Below are 25,892 nucleotides of genomic sequence, written 5' to 3'. Positions count from 1 at the left end.
TCCACCAGTCACATAACTACTTTCCCTCATTCCTTAATTGAGGATCCTCATTGCCTCACCTATCGTGGGCCTTATTCTATCGACATCAGCTCATTTATTCCATAAGAATGACCTAGAGGGCGGTGTATCTTGGTTCCAAATTCCATTCTTGTTCAGTACTTTGGATCAAGTAGAGGGACTCATTATTGCCCTTTGACTTGGTTGTTTCATGTTCGTGATCCATACACTCGATGGTCCAGCGATGCAGCAAATTATACCAGTCGTTCCTAGGTGTGCGTGAGATGTTTGAGACCTCATGAGGGGGTGGCCCTTCATGTACCCCCCCACATGCTCGGATGCATTCCTATTATGCTACAACCTTAGATGCAGTTATGCAAATATAATGGGTTTGGTTCCTACCAATCACAGTGTTCATAGCATGCACATCTCCTTCAGATGATCCATTTAGTTTTGCAGATCCCTTCCTTGTTCAACAGGGCTTCTTCAGTTTTTCTACCCTCCCTCCAACCCATTTTTTGAGGAAAGGGCCATTATATCTCATGTAATCAGTTCATATTATATTCAATCCTAGCTCATATTTTTCCAGGTGCATTATATATATGGGACACATTGTATTATTTTCTGACTTAGTTATGCCAACATGTCATGTACCATTATGCATGTACTTCATTGCACAGTTTGATGTTTCTCAGCACACCATTATTTTTCTACTAAGTTATCTCAGCGGGTATATATATGCCTCCCCCACCTCATTGACGTCTCGTACCACAACATAAAAGGTGACTTGCATTGGTCTTGCCCCCTCTCTCCCTATCTTCCTGCTTCAGTTGTATTGGTCTCTCTCTCTCTCTCTGTCACTCCACTTTGTTGTGTAGTGATTATGTCTTTACAACACAGTTCGGTCATATGTTTTCCTCCGAACACTCGTACGTTAGGGGGAAATCTGTTATCACCAAAATATTGATCATCTAGCCTAATTTACTAGATGGATCAAACTACACCATGTAAAGCAAATTTTACAATAGTAAAATTTCTTTCAGTGTGAAAAATTACTTAATAAACCACCTTTGTTAAGTAATTTATAATTCTCATGCAGAATAATTAAATAAGTCACTATTTATTTGATTTTCTTCTAGGAATAATTAATTAAACAATTGTTCAATTATTATTCCTTGTCATATTTGACCCAATTATGAAAAATCAACAGATAAATTATTAATTATATTACTTTTCTCTATGAATAATTAATTATTATTCCTTATCAAATTTGAAAAATCCCTTGGGAATAATTAAATAAATCATCATTTCCTTGTTATTCCTTAACCAATTTGTTGAGATGATAAATAAATCATTTATTTATTTCTTATTTCTAAATAAAAGTTTAAATATTTTTTTCCCGCCTAACCAAATACAATAAAATATTCCAAGTGGTTATTCCAAGAATGGGGTTAATAATGTTTTATTATTGTTCATTATTCGAGGACTTTTGCATAGATTTGGACTTTCGCGGGTTTTGTTTCTATCATTTTTTGCAGATCTACAATTTTTAGAAGCCATTTATATTATTGATACCGTTTATCATCCATGGTCTTAAGTGGGTCCTTTTCGTACATCTTTGAGAAGAAAACACTACAAGAGAAAGAATTCTTGAAAATGCGTGGAGCAAGGACCCTTGAAACCCTTAGTCTTTGTAAGAGAAATGTGGCCTCCAAGTGATCAATCTCCAAGTTTGGCTATGGGGTCAACCTCAATCCTAGGATGAGCTTGATTAAACAATTTATAGTCTTCCTTGGGATCAAGTTTAGAAACTTGACCTTCCAACTTTTACAATTTGACCTCTTTTACCTCCAATGAAAGCAATCCACAATTATTTCAACGAGACACTTTAGATCTATGAGTAAGTTAAAAATTGTGTCGAAATCCTGGGTCTCCTCCTTGAAATATAGATTACAAAAATATATTCATACCATTGATCTTGAAATGAAACAGATATAATCCGATATGATACTTGTGCTTAGAATTTAGCCTTTGAACCCATGGTATTTGACCAACTAGAAGGAGATGAACTCTTCGGTTGGATTTCTATAGACCTGTAATCAAATTATAGTCAAGATGGTAGTACTTCCTACAATAAATCTCACAGCCTTGCAATACAATTGAAAAGAGACCCTCAAATCTGATAGGGGTTCGATCACCACCCCATAAACTTGAATGGATAAATATGGTAAAGCACACCCAGGTCCAATCTAAAAATTTGGCAAAGTAATGTTTTCTCTTTTGTTTGCAATAAAATAATATCTTTCAAAATAATGTAGAAAATTCTCCTTCCAATCAACCGAAAAATAGAACCAACTAGGATGATACGAAATACCATCGAAGATGGAAATGTTGGCTAGGGTGAGCATAAATTCCACCAAAGTTCCCTGCATGAAACCTCCAAGTAACCCTGCAAATAATTTAGAATTTTCCAATAAAACCCTCAGGCTGGCATGATGCACAGCTCTGATACCACTGTAATTTCCCAATCATCAAAATTTTAATGAGTTCTGGTACATTATAGGTGTTCTAATAAAATTCTTGGAGTAAAAAAACTGAACGCAATAAAGATCTGAGAATGCAGCATCTTATTTATGTAAATAAATATAAACAAAATTACATGCCCACAGAAGCACTACTAAAGCTCGTGCCTTGGCATGTATGGCTTCCCATCAACAGATAAATTAAAGATGTTGAAGCACAATCTTAGATCCTTGATGGATCCACCAGAGAAATTACTCCCATGGGGTTTTTTTCCTTGTGATCAACTAGAACTTGCCTTGACAAGCTCTCAACAAAAGAAAATAGATAAATTACTCTCGATGATTACATTGTTAGGCTCCTATCCCCTTTTATATTCTTCATTGAATCTCTAGAGACTTTATTTTATTGTTTTCACTCAAAAAATGAAGGCAAATACCATGGGTCAATGCCATGGGCAACTACCATGTTAAATACCATGGGTAGATTCCGTCCACTTTAACCATATCCACAAAAAAAAGAATATTACAAATCAATCACTTCTTATTTAGTCTAAGAAGTTTATGTTTAGGAATTCCCCAAGATCCATAAAAGCAGAAACTTAATATAAATTACTCATCAACACAACAAAGTATGTTATTTTTATTGAGAATATTGAGCACATGGAAAGATGCTTGTTAAAGTGGATGTTAGAGAAATCCCTAATGCATAGGTCTAACAATAACAAGAATTGTGTTACCTTTTGGGTAATTTTCTTAAGAATCCTAACTATGTCTTAAAAATGTAGCTTGAGGCATTAAATCTAAATAATATTCCTTATTGGTTTTGGGATTGGGATGAGAGAGAGATAGGAGATATTGTCTGTTTCAAAAATAAACATCTTTTCACTTGTATCTTTTCCATACGTAATGTCTCTTTTTCATAAATTAAATGGACAACCTTCTTTCCTTAATTCTTCATGAGAAACCATCCTTCTAGGAGGCATTAAGGCCATTTCTAGACAAGTAAGGTCACCTACTAAGTCATAGATTCGAAATCCAACGACTCTACTATGAGCTCACCAAGATTTAGTACCTCTTACTCTTCTCTATATTCTCCAACAAATCAATGTACAAATGAATTGGAACTGTGGGCAAGAATCCCTTTTATAGGAAAAATTCTAGTTTTTTTTTGCCAATAGGAGTAAATGGTAGCTCGGTTTGACAAACCGTTAGCACTGTTGGAATTCTCTCACCAATCTCTACAATGGGTCTCCATGTTTCTCGTATTTTGAAACATCACCACAAAGCCATTTTTTCCATGAGGTCTCACTTTGGCACCTTAAATCAAATATTTTAATATGAGTGACATGTACTCTCGTACCACTTTTCCTTTGAACTTTTAGAATTATGAGTCAAGTTCTGTCATGAGCAATCACTATTTACTCATTCTATTATGGCGCGCTGCGGGCCTTTCCCATGTGGAAGCATCATATAGTCACCTTTCCTCAAAGCATTAGAGATGAGTCACCCCTATATCTACGGAGTCTGTTCAAAGTCCCATTGAGTCCTGTTACAATAAATTACCCATCTATGTGTCGCATTCATCCCATTTTTCTTATATTTGACCTCCATCTATCCTCATGTGCCTTTGAAAATCCTCTGTCTAAGTAATTGACCATCCTTTATGGAATTGTGTCAAGTCACTACGAGGTCAACCTTGCATGTTATGCTCTGACAAGGTAAATCATAACTCCACGAGTCCACATATCTTCCAATTATCATCCCCAGTGTTAGCCATTATTATCCATAATACTATGATCCTTGTGCCTTTGTTGAGGATTCATAATTGCCTAAACTCTTGTGGGTCTGCTTTTGTTAACATCAACACATTTATTCCAAGAGAGTAGTCTAGACGATGATGTACCTTGGTTTAATCTTTCTTCCTTTCTTGGTGCCTCTAATCAAGCAAAGTGAATCATTATTTCCCTTTAACTTGGTTTTTTCTCGCATGCTAAAATTCATGTCATTATCGTACGATCAAGAAACATACCTAGATGTCAGAAAATTATGATCTAGCCTCAAAAGAAGTTACTTATGCTTGAATGGCTTTGTTTCTACCGATTGCATAACTCACAACATGAACCTCTACTTAAAATGGTCCATTGAGATATTAAATACCTCTCCTATTCATTGGGGCTTCTTTGGTTGTGATCTCCCCCCCCCCCCCTTCACCACACCAACGTGGGGGAATTATGTCTCATGTCCTCAAATCAACATACTTAATTGTATCAATCCTAGCTACTATATTCGAGGAAATTATGTATATGGGGATCATTATCTCATTGTATCATTTTTTGCCCCATTGATGTCAGCATATCATATATCATGTACTATGTACCTCAGACCTAGATTTTTAGGCACACCATTATCATTTGTACTTGGTTATCTCATAGGTATGGGTATATCTCCCCCGCCTTATTGAGATCTTGTACTCATCAATAAAGGAAACTTTTATCTCATAGGTAGGTTTCACCCCCTCCAACTTCACTCCTTCCTATTACTTTAGTGATCTCCTCTCTCCCTATGACTTCCCTTTGGTGTTTTGCGAAAGTAAAGCTACAACATATTTCCATCATACAATGTGCTCCTCAAACTCTTATGTTGGGCAACAATCTATTATCACCCAAAAAATGATCACCTAGTCATGTATTACTAGGTTGATCAAAATGCACCATTACTAGGATAGGTTTTTACATATTAAAACCTTCTTTTACCTTAGGCAATAATTTAGTGAACCAATTTCCTAAAGTATGTCATTGCATTGTAGACTACTACATGGACGAGAATTTTAAGACAATTTTTTAAGACAAAATAAATCTTTTGTCTTAAAATTTTCAATTTGATGCGCTAGTTAAAAAAGGTAGGGTTTGTCTTTACGCTATTGATGACTTCTTCGGGAAGTAGAGTGATGGAGGTTGACAACAACTAATGGGATTTAGGGTGATGGAGGCTAAAAACAGAGGTGTGCGTCATCAGAGGAGTGATGGAGACACTTTTGAAGAACGTTAATGGGTGGTAACATAGTTGGAGTACTTTTTAGGGTCTCCATTGATTGTGTTTTAATATGTGTTTTTTTGTTGTTTTTTTTAATTTTGAACACTACTTATATACATTGGTTGTTGTTATTAGCAAATTTTTGTGCTATATTGGCAACATGTATTAGATTCACTTGAAGGATTGTTGAAAAATGTGGCAAGAAATTCTCAATTTGATTTTGCCTTGATTAAATTGAGAAAATTTGAATTTTCACATCAACAGACAACTTGGATGCAATTAGTTTGTATGAGATGGTTTGTGTCACCCATTTTACTCAATCAATTCGAGTTGGAGGAGTTAGAGTTCAATTAAGCACATGTGATTTCTAATTTGTAGCAATGAAAGTCAGTTATCTCAAGTTGTTTTCAATTAAACTAGGTCTAACTGTTGCAGGAACTAGTGGAAGGCTAGTTGTGTAGTGAGACTTCAATCAAATGCAATGATCATCTAGTTAAGTGATCAATCATCCCAAAATTTCTAGTGCATGCAAACAATTCAAGTTCCCTAGCTAGGATGGAGATTCCAAGGTAGTTTAATATTAGTTGTAGACTAGTCTTGAGCGTATAGGTGTTGCATGCAGTCACATGATAAACCTTAGGAATTGTTTAATCCATTCTGGAAAAAACCTAAATAATAGGGGCCTAACTTCTCAAGGAATTGCACAAGGAAATAGGGGCTCAAGCAGAGGTAGGAATTGACAAAGTTTTGGTTTGAGCTTCTTAGTGAGTAGAGGGATAGGTTATTCACTTACAAGTTGTGCACAGTTGAGTAGATCAATTGTAATACATCTATATTCATAGGATTGATGAAAGAAGGCATTGGAGTTATCAGAAGATTGTTTTCCCCATGAAAAATATTGTGTGCATGTATTTTATTTCTTATTGTATGTCTGAATTTTTTGTTTTAAATTGTGAATTAACTTTCACAGAGTAGTAGAGTAGGTCTGTGTCTTATAATTTTGAAAAGACTTCATGATGAGTTGCAAATCTATACCATAATTTCTACATCGTATCATAGCAGGATTCACATTAGAGCATGAATTTCAAATTAGTTTCTCAGGAGGTTCGAATTTGTAGTTCAGTGTAGCAAGAGCTCTTAGGAACTGAAACTATGACCTTCAACGAGCTAAGGCTAGAGTATTCCCTGGAAGGCAACTCTAATTTCATTGACTACAAGGATCGCATGGAGGAGGTATTCGATGACAATGGATCATTAGAATACATCAAGAGAGATGTTACGAAACCAATAGAATCTGATGCCCAAAACCTTTCTCAGTCGAAGAAAGTTGTAGCCAAGATGTGGATAATAATATTGGAGGGAGTACGAGACCACATTGCCAGCAATATCCATGGGAAAGAAAATCCTTATGGAATGTGGTAGGCACTCACAAATCTATTCTAGAATAGTAGTGACCACAAAAAGTTGGTGCTTAAGGATAAACTTTGAAATATCAAGATGTAGAAGAATGAATTTACCCTGCAATATCTGAGGAGGTTCACCCATGTCCATGATGAGCTTGCAAGAGTTGGTGTTCATCTTTCAAAGGATGACTTGGTAAGAATATCCCTTTTGGGCCTTCCCAAGAGTTGGCATACCTATCAAGATTAAGTGAACAGGAGGGAGAAACTATCGAATTGGGAACATTTATGGTACAATTGGGTACAAGAGGAAATAAGGTAGAATAATAGAGATGGGACCTCATCCAAGGGCAAGGATGATGAAAAATTTGCATTCGTTGGAAAGGGAAAGAAGGGAAAAGGGGAATAAATCTCAAACCAAACCAGAATCCAACCAAGGGAGAAAGAAGAAAGATTTGTCAAAAATTAAATCTTTCCATTGTCACAAATATGAGCACTATGCCATGAAGTGCCCATAGAAAGAGGCAAGTGAGAAGACCTTAGGAAGAGCAGTGGGTGAAGCCTTGGATTCATAGAGCATGCATGATGAACATAGTGATGTGGAGCATGTGGTACTAGGACTCAGGTGCATTGTTCCACATGATAGGGTGTAGAGACTTTTCAGTGACTTGGAGGAGAAAGATCTATATATGTACATCAAGCTAGGGGATGACGGAATGTACAACATAAACTGTATTGGTACAGTCAACTTTCAGAGGGAGTCGGGCTCCCCTCTCAGGCTCAAGGATGTCATGTTTGTTGTAGGCCTAAAGAAAAATATCATCTCTGTTGCAGTTTTGGAAGACCGTGGTTATGATGTGATCTTCAACAAAGGAAAAACATTCTTGAGACACATAGCCACGAGATAGGTGAAGAAGATCGAGGTTTGTGTGAAGAATATATATAAGTTAGATGTGTAAGATTGTGTTGCATTAAAAACTAAGGAAGAGAAAGTGAAGGGCCATGATGTAGGTGAACTTTAGCACATAAGCCTTGGCCATTTGCATCATGGCACCTCGAAGAGTATACAACAAATATCCACTAGCCTCCCTAAAGGAGCACTTGAGCAGCAGGATGTATGCAAAGGATGTACCTTGCCGAGGTACATATAATCCGAATTTCATGATCGAGACAAAAAAGCGCATGCAGTCCAAGAAAGGATCCACTTTGATGTTTTTGGACCTTTCTTTATAGCCTCCACTACCCGACACAAATATTTTGTCCTTTTTATTGATGACTTCTCACATAAGTGCTAGATCTCTTTATGCGGAAGAAAGATGGGACATTCTCCAAGTTCATAGAATTCAAGGCACTGTTTGAGAAAGAAACCAACAAGAAGGTGAAGGCTCTCTAGAGAGATAATGGAGGTGAGTATGTGTTGAATGAATTTAAAAATTTATGTGCGAAAGAAGGCATTCGATGACAGTTGACAACACCCCACAACCCACATCAGACTGGGGTGGTTGAGATAAATATCCATAGCATTTTGGGAGCAACAAGGGTGATGTTGCATGACCAAGGCCTACCTCTGCATTTGTAGGTTGAGGCATGCAATACAACAATTTGTTTGCAGAAATGAAGTTCTCATCAGATTCTTGGCATGTTATTACACTGGAGGAGGCTTTCTTGGGAAGAAAGTCGGATGTGTCGCACTTCAAGATTTTTGGAGCCTCTGTTTACTACCATGTCTCCAATGAATCAAGGAAGAAGCTTTAGTCAACAACAAAATTTGTGGTATTTGTGGGTTACACAAAAATTCCCCACAACTAACATGTGTACTTGCCATCACTCATAATGATAGTTATGTGAAGGGATGTAAATTTTGAAGAGGATAAATATATGTGGTGCTCTCCTGAGAGGGAGCTTTAGATGCCACGAAAAGATGAGATTTTAGCTCAAAAAGAGGAACCTCAAGAAGTTATAGAGCAACCACAAATTGTGGAGCGAAGAGTGGAGACATTCACTAAAGCAAAACCTCCAGAGAAGGCAAAAAAAGAACTAAGGAAGTTGAAAGACTTGTGCAGGATGCGAGGGAGAATGTGGGATATCCTTCAAATTTGTGTAAGCAAAGGAGGTCACCTGAGAGGTACACTGGCAACATGGCTTTTATGACTGAGCTTATAGAGATTGAGCCATCCTATTTTGAGGAAGAAATAGAGAAACTTGTATGGGTTGATGCATTGGAAGAGGAATATGAATCCATTGCAAAGAACCATGTTTGGGAAAAGATCCCAAGAACAACATATAAATCAATATTGGGTTTGAGATGGATCTTCAAGGTGAAGCAAGCAACAAATGGAAGAATAGGGAAGTATAAGGCCGGATTTGTGGCCGAGGGGTACTCTCAAGTTGAGGGAATTGACTATGAGGAGACATTTTCTCTTGTAGTAAGGTACTCATCCATTAGATCAATTCTTCGTCTCGCTACATAGATGGGGTGGAATATCCACCATATGGGTGTAAAAACAACATTTCTAAATGGGGTTATTAAGGAGGAGGTGTACATAGAGTAACAAAAGGGTTTTGAGACATTTTATCAAGAGTCTCATGTGTGCAAACTCAAGTGAGCACTATATGATCTCAAGCAAGCACCTCATGCTTGGTACACCAAGATCAATAGTTATCTCACCAGTTTCGGCTTCACCATAAGTGAACCAAATGTAAACCTCATCACGTATGGATAGAAGGTAAATTTCTCATTATTGTATTATATGTTGATAATTTTATTTTAACTAGTGATGAGACGTTGATCATATATTGCGAGGACCTTGCAAGGGAATTTAAAATGAAGGACATGGGTCTCATGCACTACTTTATTGGGTTGGAAGTATGACAAGATGATGCATCATTATTTGTCTCTCAAGGCAAGTATGAAAATGAGATACTGCAGATATTTTTCATGGAGAGTTGTAAACCCATGGAACTCTAACGAACAACTAGAGGAAGGAGGATGCCAGTTCAGGTGAAGTGGATGCTACCATTTATCGACAGCTAGTGGGTCCACTCATGTATCTTATGAACACATGACCAGATATGTGATGTGCAGTCAACGAGCTAAGACATGCTATGGTTATGTCAACTAAACTATTTTCGAAGGAAACTAAGCATGTTTTATGGTACCTCACAGGCACTACCCAGTTTGGGCTATGGTATAGATGAGAAGAGGGAGTGAAGTTGTGTGGCTTCACAGATGCAGGTTGGGCATGAAGTCCATTAGAATGAAAGAGTACATCAAGTGTAACTTTTAGTGTTGTGTTTATAGTTGTTTCTTGGTATGATACGAAGCAAAGATCTGTGGTGCTCAGCTAGACAGAAGCATAATACATGGCTGCAAGTCAAGAAACATGTGAGTCGATATGGATGAGAAAGATACTTGTTGGACTATTTGGTCAGATGATGGATCCAATTGTGATAATCAGAGTTGCATCAATCTCTTTGAGAATCTTATATTTCATGATCAATCCAAGCATATAGATATCCAATATCACCATTTACGAGACTATGTCTAGAGGCAGATGGCGTTGCTACATTCCATTCTGATAGAGGAGTAAGATGTTGACATTTTGACAAAATCTTTGTCAAGAGGAAATTTTGAATTCCTTAGGTGCAGGATAGGGGTAGTTGATAATCCCTTTCTTGCAGAGAGGGAGTCTTAAAAAATGTAGCAAGAAATTCTCAATTTGATTTTTCCTTGATTAAATTGAGAAAAATTGAATTTCCACATCAACAGACAGCTTGGATGCAGTTAACTTGTGTGACATGGCTTGTGTCACCTAGTTTACATAGTAAATTCGCGTTGGAGGAGTTATAGTTCAGTTAAGCATGTATGATTGTTAATTTGTAGAAATCAAAGTCTTTATCTCAAGTTATTTTCAGTTAAACTAATTCCAACTGCCTAAGAAACTAGTGGAAGGCCAATTGTGCAGTGGGACTTCAGTCAAACTCAGTGATCATCCAGTTAACTAATAAATCAACCCAAAATAGCTAATGCATGGAGAATTTGAGTTCCCTAGTTGTGGTGGAGATTCCAAGGTAGTGTAACATCAAATATAGACTAGCCTTGAGTGTATAGGTGTTGCATACAGTGAGATGATCAACCTTGGGAATTTCGCAATCCATTTTGTAAAAATTCCTAAATAATAGGGGCCTAATTTCTCAAGGAATTGCGCAAGGAAATATGGTCTCAAGTAGAGGTAGAAATTTACTAAGTCTGGCTTAGAGCTTCTCAGTGAGCAGAGAGAGAGGTTATTCACTTGTAGGTTGTGCTCAATTGAGAAAATATATTAAAATACATTTCTATTGATCATATTAGTACAAACATACATTGGGGTTTTTAACATACTGTTTTCCTTAGGAAATATTTTGGGTGCATGTCTGTTATTTCTTATTGCACGTATGAAATTTTTGTTCTAAATTGTGAATTAACTTCTAGAGAGTAGTAGAGTAGGCTTGTGTCTTATGATTTTGATTAAAACTTCATGAGTAGTTGCAACTCTACACCATAATTTTTACAAGGATGGTGGAGGCAAATTACAGAATATTCCTTGGTAGACAATATGCCTACTTTAAAATATCTATGACAACTTTTGCGAGAAGAAGACGTTGAGGATAAAAGATTGGATTTTTGAAGAATTAGTCACAAAATTCAAAAGGGTGGTAATTTTGGTTGCAGGTGTGGAGGTAGATGAATTAAATGTAATTTTGGCGGCATGTGTGTAGGTAGACAAGTCACAGTTACTCCTCTGATTTTTGTCGATGATGTGTTACTATTTGGTAGATTGACCTCTTTTGATTGGTCTTTGGACTCCTTATGAATAATATTAAATCTCATATGATTTATTCTTACCCAGATGATGCATTGGTACTAGAGATTTATCATATTTGTGGTGTTATCTCCACTGCAATGGATGCAGATTTTAAATATCTTAGATTTATGCTCCAACCTAATTGTTATGGAATTAAGGGTTGGAGCTGAATTATAGAGAAAACCGATTGTATACTTTTATCGTGGGCACACAAGAGGCTCTCCCTAGGAGGCAAGTTGACTCTAGTTCGAGCAGTCCTTCAGAGCATCTCTATATATTGGCTTCATGTTTTCGCTCTACCTAAGAATATTAGTAAATGTATCTTTTCAGCTTCATCTTGGCATGGGAATATTTGTGTTGTAAAGGATAGAGTGGGCTTGGTTGTTGTTTACTTTGTATGGAGGCGAAGGATGAGTAGAATCCTCTATTTCTTTGATTCTCCATAGTAAAATCAATTTGGAATGGTGTATTTAATATGTTCCATTTACAGGCAGATTAGAACTACTCTTTTCTGTTTTATTGTATTTGGCACTAGATTATTGAATATAAAACATTTGGACCAATATACGTTGGGGGTTTGGCCCAAAGGATGCATTACTGTCCCAAGCTATTTTGTTGTGATACATCCACCTCTGTCCTTGTCAAAAAAGCTAAAGGCCTCCCTGAACTTAGACATAACCTCCATCCCATATTCCTTTAGTAGATAAAACCCTTCTCTCATTTTCTGACCATGCCAATCTACCCTCCATCCTATATTCTCCCATGAGCCCTATGTAAACCACCATTTCGTTCAAGGATGGGGATTTTGATGCCTACTCTAACCATATTTGTTAGATACTTTCCCCCTTTTCTTTCTTATGGTTTCTTGAGTTGGCCTCCTATAGATATTCCCTACTCTCCTTAAATTATTTGAAATGTATCCTTTGGCTACTAACCCCATTTCACCAGAGATCCTTGACATGTCCCTTGAAATTTTGATTCAGCCCCATGAACTATTTTATGCTAGTGAGTCAAAAGATTTAGATTTATTTTTCACATATTCATTCACGACCAAACACTATACCACTAGTTCTAAGAATCTTGTGGTTACTATCACCACAATAAATGTATATTGTATTTTATAGGAGATAAGAATTGTATATTGCCCTTTGGGGCACTCCAAAAATATTTTGAGGCACCCTTTTTGTCTCACACTCTAGTATACTTTATGACCTTAATTCCCATTCCATGTTCATCCATGTGGATGCACTTTATGATGTTCTAGGACAACCTAATGTCCTTGTCAACTCCCTCTCATATTCCTTCTCATGTTTTCTAGGACTTGTGTATCCAACAAGAACTTTGGGAAATGAATGACATCAAGGTAGAAAATCAAGGGTTTTTCAAGTCATTTATTTAAGGTTCCCACTAGCATAGTCCCACAATATGATTCACCCGATCCCTAAATTGGGGTTTAGTGCTATTTCAATTAATTATTAGATGATCATGGTGAGCCATAATTTGAGGTTAAATGTTATGACTCTTCATAGGATATTATTTGAGATACTTTAGGAGACACCTCTTTGGCTAAAGGGTCAAGGAATGATTTTGACTTGAATATCAAACCATCAACCATATCCTCAACATATCGAACCAACAATCAAGAAGACAACTAAGATGAAGCATGGGAATCCTCTCTCACCCACGTTGTTTAGGATATATATCAATCTACGAATGCCTCTAGACTCCCCCAACTATGCATCAATAAAAATTTTGTTTTCCCCTTTGTCCACCAAGATGGATACACATTGTCCCAACATTGTGCCTCTGATTGTCAAAATTGTAAAATTGGGATTTTCCATGTCAAAATTTTAATTCAAGACTGACCATGCATTGTAAGGCCATTAACACAATATTGGGACATAAAAATTGAATAATTGACACAATACCAAATATAATACATACATTTAGTTTTGTCTCACAAGGTATCTAGATGCTAATTGAGCAAGTTCACACAAAGAGAGAAAGGCAATGTCATGATACATTGTTCAATTTGTAATCAAGAGCATTATCTTGGATAAGGGAGAAGTAACATTTAGTTTCTTTCTCATATACAAAGGCAAAATTATGAATCAATGTCAAATGCCTTTTGTGAAGCAATGTTGTTGTAAAGGGTGTTAGAAAGCTTTCATTGTAGGCAAGGGCCTCACACCATACTAGATTGTGTTAACCAAAGCATGTTAACGATGTCCAATGATATCAAATTTCATGAGCATGTTCAATGAGTGACCATAAATGAGGGGTGTCAGAGTGGCTAATAATCATAGCTTATAGTGGATGATTGTCATCGTACATAACATCTGTGGTCCAAGTCATTTGTTTGGTGCCCAATATTGGTGAACCATTGTATTACATCACCGTAGCATATCTTGCCTTTTCTAAAGCAAAAATATAATGAAAATAAATTAAGTTATGTCTCATGCAAATGTTCAATATTGTTGTGTTGTGAGTGGTTTTCATATTATATGTATCATATATCTATAATCACTTATTTCAATCCGACCTTAAGAAATAAACAAAGAGGTGCAAAGCCTTTTCATAATAAGGACTCCCACCAACACCTCTCCTCATAGCAATCTTTCAAACGGTAGCCTATAAATCAAACACATGCCCTTGTTTCTCTAATTTGGAAACCCTTGGATGGATATGACAGTGAACTCCTCCCAACCACTTCCTTAACCATCTATTGAATTCCTTTGATTGGTATTTGTAAATAATTTTGATTGATTCCTGGAGAGGTGTGAAATCTAATTTTTCATTGACATAATACAAACAACAAACTTAACCCGTGGTAGCCAAAATTTCAGCCTTACAAGTCTCTCATCCAATATTAAATACTTCACTAATTAGTCAAGGGGTAATCTCCTTAACAATATATTAAATATTAGAAGCATTCATATTAATTGAAAAAATAAGAATATTATTTAATATTAAGTTATAATGCAGGTAGCTGCCAAGTTGACATATGAGACCCCCTTGTTTGTGAGACAAGGGATACCCTCCATTAAATGCTTTAACTATTTAATCTATGGATGTGTACATACCTTAATTTCCATTGGATCGAATCCTGTGACCTTTAAAGAGGAAACAATTTAACACAAATCGAACATGTAAATACAAAATTAATTTGTATATGTATCAAAGTTACTTTGTGAGTTGCATGGAATGCTTAATTTTGTATAGAAGAAAGGGAAAACTTGAAGAGTTGATCACAACAAACATGTATGGTCAATTATGATTATCATAGGTATATTAGTTTGGTTTTCCCAATCGAAAACTTGCACACTTTGTTACTACTGTTAAAGGCATGTCATGATGGTTTACTGGTGTAACATCATGTACATTTAGTTGTGTCTATTAAAGGCATGTTAGTTCAATGACAAAACCAATGGTTTGTCAAATTGGTCACCTTAGTGAGCTATGTGTTAATCATCTCAATGAACAACATATAAGGTCAATTAGCTTAGCCATTGACATGCACATTCCATCGTCACTATTAGTGTCATGTTAGGTTGGATATTAATATGTATTTTTGATTAACATTATCTAGGAGATTAACCGAATCAACATCCATGTTTGACTACAATTGTGGGAGATATGTTAGATAGGTCAACCCCATCAACAACGTTTATGTTCAATTGCACATGTTAGGGGCATGACACAATGGTCAATTGATTAGTAACATGTACATTTTGGTTATCACTATTAAAGTTGTGTTAGGTTGGTTAGCTTGTTCAATGACTTGTATGTTTGGTTACAATTATTAAAGCCTAAATTGATTGTTTAATGCAGTAAATGGAGTGTAATTATAGTTACCATTGTCGAAGGCATGTTTTGTTGGTTAAATGAGTTAACATCATATACATTCAACTATGATTGTTAGAGCCATCCAAGGGTATTAAACCCATTTAAAGTAGTGCATAACATCGATGGGGGCTTTCTTATTGCGTTGTGTGTGAGTATAGTGTTATTATTTTTTTTGTAAGTCGAAGATTTTTCATTAATCAAAAAGAATGTACAAGGGCATCAAAATGCATGGCTTACAATTATTTATATATTTAATGTAATATGTCTTTCATTAAGAAGAGAAAACAGACTTTGGGGGATAGGGGAAATGGCGTTGTCTAGGGGAAACATCGATCTCATCTATCTCATCTTCACTCTCCCTTCCCTATCATTAGCATCCCTCTCCTTTTTTTCTTTATCCACCAACACCAATAATAGACTTTTTGTGAAGAAGTAACATTGGATGACACAGGATGAGGGGTAGAGCTCATATGTTTATCTTGGTTTTATCCTTGGGAATTCTGAGCTTACGTATCTTGCTTTAAATTCTTCTTAAATATCCCAACATTATACTTTCCCATCTCTTGTTCATGAAACTTCAGCTTGCGAGCACAATATTCATCCTAAATTTCCTTTGAATATTCATGTAGCCATTTTGCACTGAGGCCTATTCCCGGGGGGAAGATTGGGAGGATCTACATTTTTCAACAGACCTTTTTATTGTTGCCCCATGCCGCCCCAAACTTTATAGCCAATGTTTATAGCCAAGATATACCCTCTTCCATATGTAAACTATTTATCAGATTGATAAAAAGAGAAGACTGAGCTCTTCCATGAGCTTTTATTTGAAGATGAGAATGACAGTGAAATGTTCATTTTTAAGTTTACACCTAAACAAGCTTAGAGACCCTTCCACCTCACTGGCTTAGAACTCAAACCATCGTAGAATGTGACATTTTGAAGTGTGTCACTCTAGTCCCTTTAACAAGGAGTGACATGACACCTTTTGTGAAAGAGCAACAAGAGACTGTCGCCTCTTGCCCCTTTGAAAGTGGTGAAACATTTTAGAAAAATGGTAAATGTCTAAAAACATCATGGAAAAAGGTTTCCAAAAATTTAAGAATGATTCCATTTTATTCAATCACTACTACAAGAGACTATCACCTCTTCCCCCTTTGAAAAAGGTGAAACTGTCTAGAAAAAAAATATATCTGAAAACATCGTGAAAAAAAGTTTCCAAAGCATTTAAAAATGATTCCATTCCATTGAATCACTACTACATGAATTCATCTTAAAATTTCATTTTATTTATTAAATTTATTATAATCAAAATTCCCGATGGAAGACATTGAGAGGCATTAAAAGATATATATATAGATATATATATATATCTATATATATATCTATATATATATATATATATATATATATATATATATATATATATATATATATATATATATATATATATATATATATATATATATATATATATATATATATATATATATATATATATATATATATATATATATATATATATATATATATATATATATATATATATATATATATATCTATATATATAGATAGATATATATATATATATATATATATATATATAGATATATATATATATATATATATATATATATATATTTCATAAGTGCTTGAGAAAACATACCATGGCAATTTAATAACTTTATTTAAGACATTTTGTCTCCTTTCTACCAGTCACCAAATAGAATTTTGAGGTGGGTGATGCCACTTTTCTTCAAACCCTAAAGGAGCACCCTCAAGGAGCTTCCAAGAATGGAAGAAGAACAATGGGCGACGCAATTTTGTTCATACCCTAGATTTTTGAATTCTGGAAAAGGTTTTAGCAATTTTTTTCAAACCATGAATTTTTGAATTTTGGAAGGGGTTTCAGCAATGGAGACCAACGTTTTGCTACGAGTATCCTATTTTTCCCTTCTAGTTTAATAGAGGCAAGGGATTTTTGGGGTTTTGTGTAGGGAACAAGACACCTAACTGGAACTTGTGCAGCTCCTTGATTTCGTTATAGAACCCAAAACCCACATAAGGTTCAAACAAGGCTTTTCCTTTCCACTATCACCCAAAAAATGCCCCTCTCTCTATAGGTTTTCGCCTCCTCCTCCAAGGCAGTGAAAGAGGTTGATAGACCTATTCTAGAAATTCTGGACTTGAGTAACTGATGAAAAAGCTTCGGTTGTTGGACATCCCCTTCGGAATCATACATTTTCCCTAGCACAAGCAACAAAAACCCCTCTGAGGCTGTTGTAGCAAAGGCCATTAATAAATCTGGGGAGGTGGGAAAAAAGATAAATGGAGCCTGTCGACTCGCCAAGCCTTGGGAAAGAACTTTCAACTGTATTCATTTCTCGCAATAGTAATTCTCTATCTGACTCCAGTTCTATTATTGAATTTCTATCTTTGGAAGATTTGATGGTTATCGAAACAAGAGTAAATTAAAGGAAAGGAAAAACCATAGTAAATTAAATTCGGTTTGAATCCATCAAATAAAATAGACTTCTTTGACTAAGACTAATTCTATCCTAGCTTTAACTGATGGAATGCAAATTTTGCAGCTATGAAAAATAATGTGCAGCATGCACCAAGCATGGTACTAGAAATTACTAATTAGAGTATATAAAGGTTTTTTAAACCCAACATGTAAAAATCATATAAAAAGTGATGGCTCTAGGATAAACCCACGTGTGTGTCCTGATTGCCTCAATGAGTTGATATGAAAAGAAATGTTGAGGTGCATTTGGCTTAGACATCAATAAAAGTCATACCTATTTAAATGAGATTTAAGAACATTGTGCTTCAGATTTCAAGATCCTTGAAATGATCTTTAGTTGTCATGAACCCCATTTCCTTTGATATCAGAATCTCAGAGAGGCAAAAAGGTTGATCATTTACCTTGAATAAGCATCTACCCAATGGAAAACCACAAACACTATTTTTCAAACCCTCTTGATTGATGTACAAGGGCCGAGGATACTTCACCTTTTGTAGCATTTTATACTTCTCTATGAGATAGACAAAGCCCTAATACAAGGTTGAAGGCATGTTAATGAGCTCAAGAATAATATTATATATATGAGCTTAGATGCTAGGAACTTTATAGCTTCATATATGATTTTATATAAACCTTCAACAGAGAAGGAATTCCAAGTGAGACACTATCTCCAAACCAAATTCAATTCAAGGGTGATTTCATAATAGAATATTTGACCCTAAAGCAGCCAAAGCTTCATGGCTGTAGTCATGACAAAAGGCCTTAGATATAGATCATTTGACCAACAATTTGATAGAGAGCTCTATCCTAGAGATGCTTGATTGATGAGGCTTTGATCTCATTTCCTTTCTGGGATCTGCAACCTAGAATTTTGCAGTAGGAGTTTCAGTGCTTCATGACGACTGATCTTTGAAGGGGAAGGAGGTCAGTGTTGTCAAAAAAATTCTTTTTATTTCTTTCTTCCTTGCTTCGGCTTGCCCTCACTTTAGCTCTGATACCTTGCCCTCACCTTAACTTTGATACCATTTTGGCGGGGCAAGCTAAACATGACAACAATAGAGGTAAGAAGTTGTAGACTCCTATGTTCCCTGTCTTTTATCTTCTAGAACATCATATGTTTTATTGCCAATTTCTGCTAAATTTAAAATTGACACATTGATCTGAGAAGAGGGTTACTTTGCAATGCTAATAACCTCTTCTTCAGTCAATGTTGGCACACTCAAGTCTTGTTAAAGGAACAACTATTTCTTGTGCGATATTCGAAGCAGATGACAACATACAACATGTTTTCTGAGAATCAAAACAACTTCTAGAAGTGCTATGACATTAATCCAACACTATGTTTATAAACTGGTTCATACTAATGGACAGAGGATGTGTAAAATGTATTCTTTAACAAAAATTTTCTCTGTTGGCTGGTTTAAATCTTACAGCCTTACTCATATCTTGAAGAAAGGGTACTTGCTTCCCTTTCACTTCATAGGTATATAAAAACCCAATTTTGTAAGCACTCATAACCATGAATATTATACCAACTCCCTATGGTTAGTGCATCAATAATGTAAGTGTAACACTCATCCATGTGGCAGTCATAAGGCATTTAGGTAATTTTTTACTAACACAGGCATCCCAGACTATTAAGATCTATCCATGGCCTCAAAATGATGTATTTCCTTTACTCAATAGAATACTCATCATTTCTCTCCCCAAATCATCAAATTTTTTCTCTTCATTCTAAATGAGAAATCAATCAACAAGTCACCATTTCAAATGTTAGATCACAATATGTTTAGCTTCTATCTTTTGCTTACACTCTAGTATTTTCGCAGCTTTAGAATTGCGAATCTTAAACACAGTCTCATGATGTGCATTCAGGGAGGCATAATTCACCCTTACTTTGCATCAAATTACCCCCCGAGCATTAACTTTACCTTTACATGCCTCAATGCAAGGCATGCCAAGTCGGTACCGGCTCAGTTAAATTAGTAAGTTGAGGGGCGTCATATATACCCAATGCTGCCTACTTGTTCTTCCTCTTCCTATGTTGTAGTGTATGAACATTCAGCCAGACCGGTGAGTACTCCCATTAATAATAACATCTATGTTAACATCTGAATCAGAATGACATGTTTCCCTTAATTATATGTTTTGTTTTTTCAACCAAAAAGGCTAACAGAGATAGAGACCCTCAAATCTATCTACTTCCGGCCCCTATGCCCATTTTCATCTAGGTTTTTACCATGTCAGTGTCCCTTTCTTTCTCAAAACTGCATGAAATCAGTTGATCTATCCATTTCGTAATCCCTTTGGTAAATTTTTCTATCAAATGTTCTAAAGTATATATGAGATCTAAGGGTTTTTTTGGTTGTTGTTGACTTCATATATTTCTGCTAACTGCTATAGACATTTTTGGGCACTACAACCCCAAGCATAGAATGTCCATAAACCAAGGGCTCCTAAGTCCCTAAAAGTGTTGTTCCAAACCCTAAAGGAACAAGGTCAACTGATTACAACTTCTCCCAGAAGTTCTCCATGAAAAACTACTCAGAACTGGTCAAAACAGGATCATTTCACTTGCTCCATAGGCAAAGTGCGTTGCATCTCACCTAAGTACACTCAGTGGGTGCGTTGCATTTCAAAAAGCCCTTCTATCAGGTGCGATGGGTGAGAAGAGACAAATGGCAGTGTCAATCCGCGAGGTGGAGAAGCATGGAATCTTCCAGAAACTTCTCCTGTGACACTTGCCTCTCTGAATTCGACCAAGGATGAGTAAGAGATCATCAATCTCCAAGTGGAAGCAAGAACTATCAGATGGAAGATACTAATCAAATCACAAGTTGACTCATGTCCCTTACAGACATCTATATATGGATCCCTCATCCCAGAGATCCATAGGCTGGAATTTTGCATCTTGTAAGGAATTGTTGTTGGTTTCTTGAGCCAACATCATAGTGTTGGGTGATCGAAGCTTTGCATGAGGTGAAGAAGGGCTTACTTGCTGAGAGGATGATGCTGGGTCAGAACAAATGGTTGTAACTCTCTTGGCTCTTTCTTGATTATCAATAAAGCTATTCAAGTTTTCCTCCATACTCTTGTGTAATCTATGTTTTGTGCATTTGTATGGTCAATTTACATCTGATCCTACATTGTTTATGATAATAGATCCATGTTCTCGTATAGTGTTATGCTGCTTTGATTCTATAGGTACTCTGTAAAGCTGGGTATACAAGGAAGCAAGTAGCAAAGGACTATCAGAAGAGAGAGGAATCGAGCAAGGACCAAGCGCAAGACAGAGGTTGGTCTCCTTTATTCTTCTCTCATCTATATTTCATAAATGAAAACGAAAGTAGTTTTACTTTGCTTGTTTCTAAGGCAGCTACCTGCCTTAGTGGGATTAGTAGTTCTGTATAGACACTTTTCCCTGTAACAAAATGGTGACTCCGCTGGGGAGCGACTAGGTTGTTTGTCTATCTACATTTGTTTAATTTATAAACTTACAGACGGACCCTGAAGTCGAGCTAGGTAGCTTTCGAACTGCATTTGCTATGCAAATGAAAAGTAGATAAATGTCGCTTCAGTCAATCTCCGGGTTTTATTTATGAATTAAACAACTGATTTACAAACTCTCTAATTGCCCTTGTGGTGGCTCTAGTAACCTCCTTAGATCTACCCCTGTTGTTGATTTACTGATTACCACTTTCTCGGCCAAAATCCCCGAACTGAACTGCAAACTGTCACCCGGAACCCAATCAAAGTCTCATTTCTGGCCCAGCGCACTGTCTATTCTGAGAATCTCAAATTCAACACACTTCCCGAGTGTAGTAGGTGCGCTGCATTTCAAATTCACTGTGTTATAGGTGCGCTGATCAGACTAGGCATTGTTCCTCAAATTTTGGTTTCTGTGCTCACTCTTTTCAGATCTATTCAAGAATTTTGTTGCCTGTAATCAGTACACCTCTGTTTGAAACCCCTTCCCTTGTTTTTATTCCAACTCCATTGTGCAAAGAACTATAAATTTTTTTGTGTATTTGTTGAGTCATTTTCAGTTCTCCTTTACAAAAATGTAACGTAATTGTACTGTCGTTTCTTGATTCGAATGTGTCGCAAGTTTCGTTTTCAGTCATAGAAGAGAGTCTGACTGGTCTTGATAGTCGATTACCCTGTTACTATTGTATTTGATCTGAATTAGTAGTTTTTCTAGTGTCAAAAGCAAGTTTTCATTTCCAAATCGCAAAGTGTCATCATTGTCTTCATTTTGATTTTGAAAAGAAACTTGTTAGTAATTGTCGCTTTGAAAAGTAATTCAGATTTGCGCATTAGCTTTCTTTTTATCATTCACATATTAAGAAGGCTGAAAACAAATACATGCATGTGCATTTGCATTTAGACTATTTGATTGGTGTGATTTAGGACAGTGCATATAGTGTGTGCTCTATGCTCTTTGCTGAAAGAATACTGTCTCTCTTTCCTTAGTAGCTAGGATTTTCATTGCACAAAGAAGGTAAAACAATTGTTTATCATCTTAGATTGCATTGTAGGAATTGTACCTCTACATCACGCGGTGAACCTGAAACACAAATTTCTTAAGCAAGATCAACTATAAAATAAATTTAATGAATCTAACAATGCTTTGGAACCTAACGCACAACATCTAGAAGTCTAGGCTAGAGACGTATTCCACATCGTAAAGCCTGGTAACTGTTGTTTTCACTGTTGGTTGGGTGATTCCTCCACTTTGAGACGATAAGTGCCAGTACAGACTTGTGCTCCCACGTACCGTCGAGTATATTTTGGGAGACCACAATAGCCTTAATCCTTTATCCATAGGAAGCCGTGTCTGTCGCCCTATCGATCGCAATGCACTGAACACAACATTCGGGAAGATTGACTGCTGTACCGTAAAAAGTATTATGCAGTTTTGCGATTGGTTTGGTAATCCCTCTACCTAGATTTCGAAAGAGGTCCCTTTCCTTCCTTTTCAGACTCCTTAACGGAAAAGGTCCATCTGAGCACTTGTCACTTCAGGCTCATTAAAAATCGAAGGAGACTAGAGTCATCTTTTGTTTTTTCTCGACTCTTAAAAATTGAAAAAACAAGTTGTGTCAAAGCGTCTAAAATTTATTTTAAACGGAATAATCACCACCTTTCCTACATTTGTCTTAGGTTGAGAGAATGGAGTCCACCAACCAAGGAGTTCCCCTTGGAGGAAATCCTAGTCCCTTCTCCTCTTGGGGAGATGTTGGTGCACCCCACATGGCCACATTGTCACTTCCAGGATTGACGATTGGTTTGCTCGTATGTCTTTTCTCAACCTCCGTCGTTCAGAACACCGCAATTCCTGAACAATCAAGTCAGCAACTAGACAATTCCAGAGTTACCCCCCAACCCTCTACTTTGTCGAATTCTTCCTCTCCTCCTTCCTCTTCGCTTGATGAGGCTGGTAAAGCCAAAAATCAAGTACCTGAGAAGAAGAAGGAAAATAAGGAGAAAGAGAAGAAGAAGAAGGAGCCAAATGCAAAAAGGGGCAACCAAGCGTCGTCTAGCAGAAACCCACACACTGCACCGACCAGGCCTAAATCGCCATGTGTCATTTGCAAAGGAGACCACTATCACAGAGATTGTCCCTGCATCCCTTGGATCTTAAGGGACTGGTCCCCTCGTTTGCACAACCCGGTGTCGTCAACCCCTGATGATCATGTTGAAAGCACACCGTCGACTAGTGAAAGTGAAGCCCCTGGACAAAAAGGAAAGTGCAAATTTCCTTGTAAACTATGTGAAGGCGATCACGTCGTCCACCATTGTCCCTTCTTAGACAAGGCTAAAAGAGTTTTGGACGATCGTCCGGTTTCACCGTTACGACTTCCTCCTGGATATAAGAAACTCTTGCCGAGTCTGTCACTAGTTGAAAATCCAGATGACCCGCCCAGGTGGTCAGCCGAACTGTCTATCATTGAAGATAAACCATCTGAACCCATACCAGACACAGGTCAAAAGGTCGAGGTGACAGTTGACCCGGTCTTGCCTTCAGAGGTTCCATCTTCAGATGATACACTCACCGAAGAGAACAAAGATGACACCGTCCAAATTCTTTTCGTAAACACAGACTCCAATGAACATGGGGGCAATTTACCCATTCCTTTACCGTAGGAAGGAAGTTTGTCAGAGTCGTACCCGGCCGTCTATTCGGTCCCACCTCCAAGCAACCTAGTTGTTTCCTTCGACTGGAATCAGCTAGGCAGACCCCATTTACCGGCTAGTATACCATTCTGAATCATTGCTCAAGTATATAGAATGGATATGGCCGGTACCATCATAGATGGAGGGGCTTCTGTGAGTATCAATTCCTCGACTGCTTGGAAAGTGCTTGGTTCGCCATCGCTTTTGCCTGAGATGAGAAATATAATAGGCTTTCACAAAGGAACCAGTCGACCATTAGGGATCCTTCCCAATGTGTCGATAACATTGAGAGGGGAAACCGTTCACATGAACGTAATGGTAGTCCAAGGACCCCTGGATTATAATCTACTCCTTGGACGAGATAATATTTATTGCATGGGAGCCATTGTCTCATCACTCTTTAGAGTAATGTGTTTTCTGCATGAAGGAAGAGTGGTCAAGCTTGTAGACCAGCTTTCATTCCCCGGTTCATGCATAGCAAATAGTCATATACCATCCCTGAATGGTCTTTTCACACAAGGAATGTCTCATCAATCTCCAGTCCGTCCACCCGATGAGCGCGAGTAATTCGGGGGACACGACTGAAACCCAGGGGGCATGCACCCTGGTCTGCTTCGGCAGGAAAACTTCAGGTATAGCATAGGTTTCCGCGGGAGGTATATGACTAGTCTGACACTCCCGTCCGAAATTGGAAAAAGGGGTTGGACTGGAACAAGATTCCCTTGTCAAATTTATGTGAGTGGAGGCGTCTGCGCCATTCACCTTTGTCTATTTCGGTAGACATCGCCGAGGAAGTGTTTTGTTTGTGGTACAAATAGAACAATCTTTGGTAACCTGAAAGAGGTAGGCCTTTTTGGCAAAACAAATGTTTTGTCTGCGAAATTGCGTGGTAACCTTGAAACTCTATGTCTCTATAACTGGGGGCATGCAAACCTTTTGGCTTGCAACCAAAGAGCGACCATTTATTTTTTTAAATTTGTAGGTCCTCTAACCCTTTAAACTCGTAGGATTGGTCATTTCCTAACTTGCATAAAGAAAGGATGTGGGGCAAAGATTTGAAAAATTGTCGTTTTTATATATGAGACATCCTTATTATACGACTGGATATATCGAGTAGTTTTAATGCGGATTTCAAGCTCGTTAAAAAATAAACATAAGAATTGAGCAAATGTTTCCCCCAGCGTTTAAGCTCAATAAAAAATGAACCATTTTCTGGTAAATAACCATCGTGAATGCAGTACTTCATCCTTTAAAGCCTTGGTCGTGTTCTCATAATCACCTCCACTCTGTATTGGCCGATCATTCACATCCATTTGATCGTTTACCCCTTTTGAGGAACAGCTATGAAGAGTGATCCTGTTAGCCATCCTTGTAACACTGCCGTGATTGGGAAATTCCAAACCTTACCTGGAATCAGCTGCTACCCAAATTTATCACTCGTTCCTCAAAGACGAGTCTCCTTTAAGCTCTTTTCAACTGACTCGTAAAATATGAAAAGATTGCCGAGCTATTGGCCTCTCCAGATCGTTAAAGGGACCGGAAGTGCCAT

At 37.1% G+C, this 25,892-nt stretch overlaps 1 pseudogene; it reads left to right on the top strand.

Annotated features, from left to right (window-relative positions):
• Nucleotides 1–735: 735 nt before the first annotated feature.
• Nucleotides 736–25,892, top strand: part of LOC149213150 (polygalacturonate 4-alpha-galacturonosyltransferase-like) — a 39,343-nt pseudogene continuing 14,186 nt past the window's right edge.

This window comes from Pinus tabuliformis, chromosome 1_1 (assembly GCF_031772625.1).
Source record: "Pinus tabuliformis cultivar Carrire ecotype Pingquan chromosome 1_1, CPIR1, whole genome shotgun sequence".
Classification (NCBI taxonomy): domain Eukaryota; kingdom Viridiplantae; phylum Streptophyta; class Pinopsida; order Pinales; family Pinaceae; genus Pinus; species Pinus tabuliformis.
Note: the sequence above shows the minus strand (reverse complement) of the source record. Positions and strands in the feature narration are given on the sequence as shown.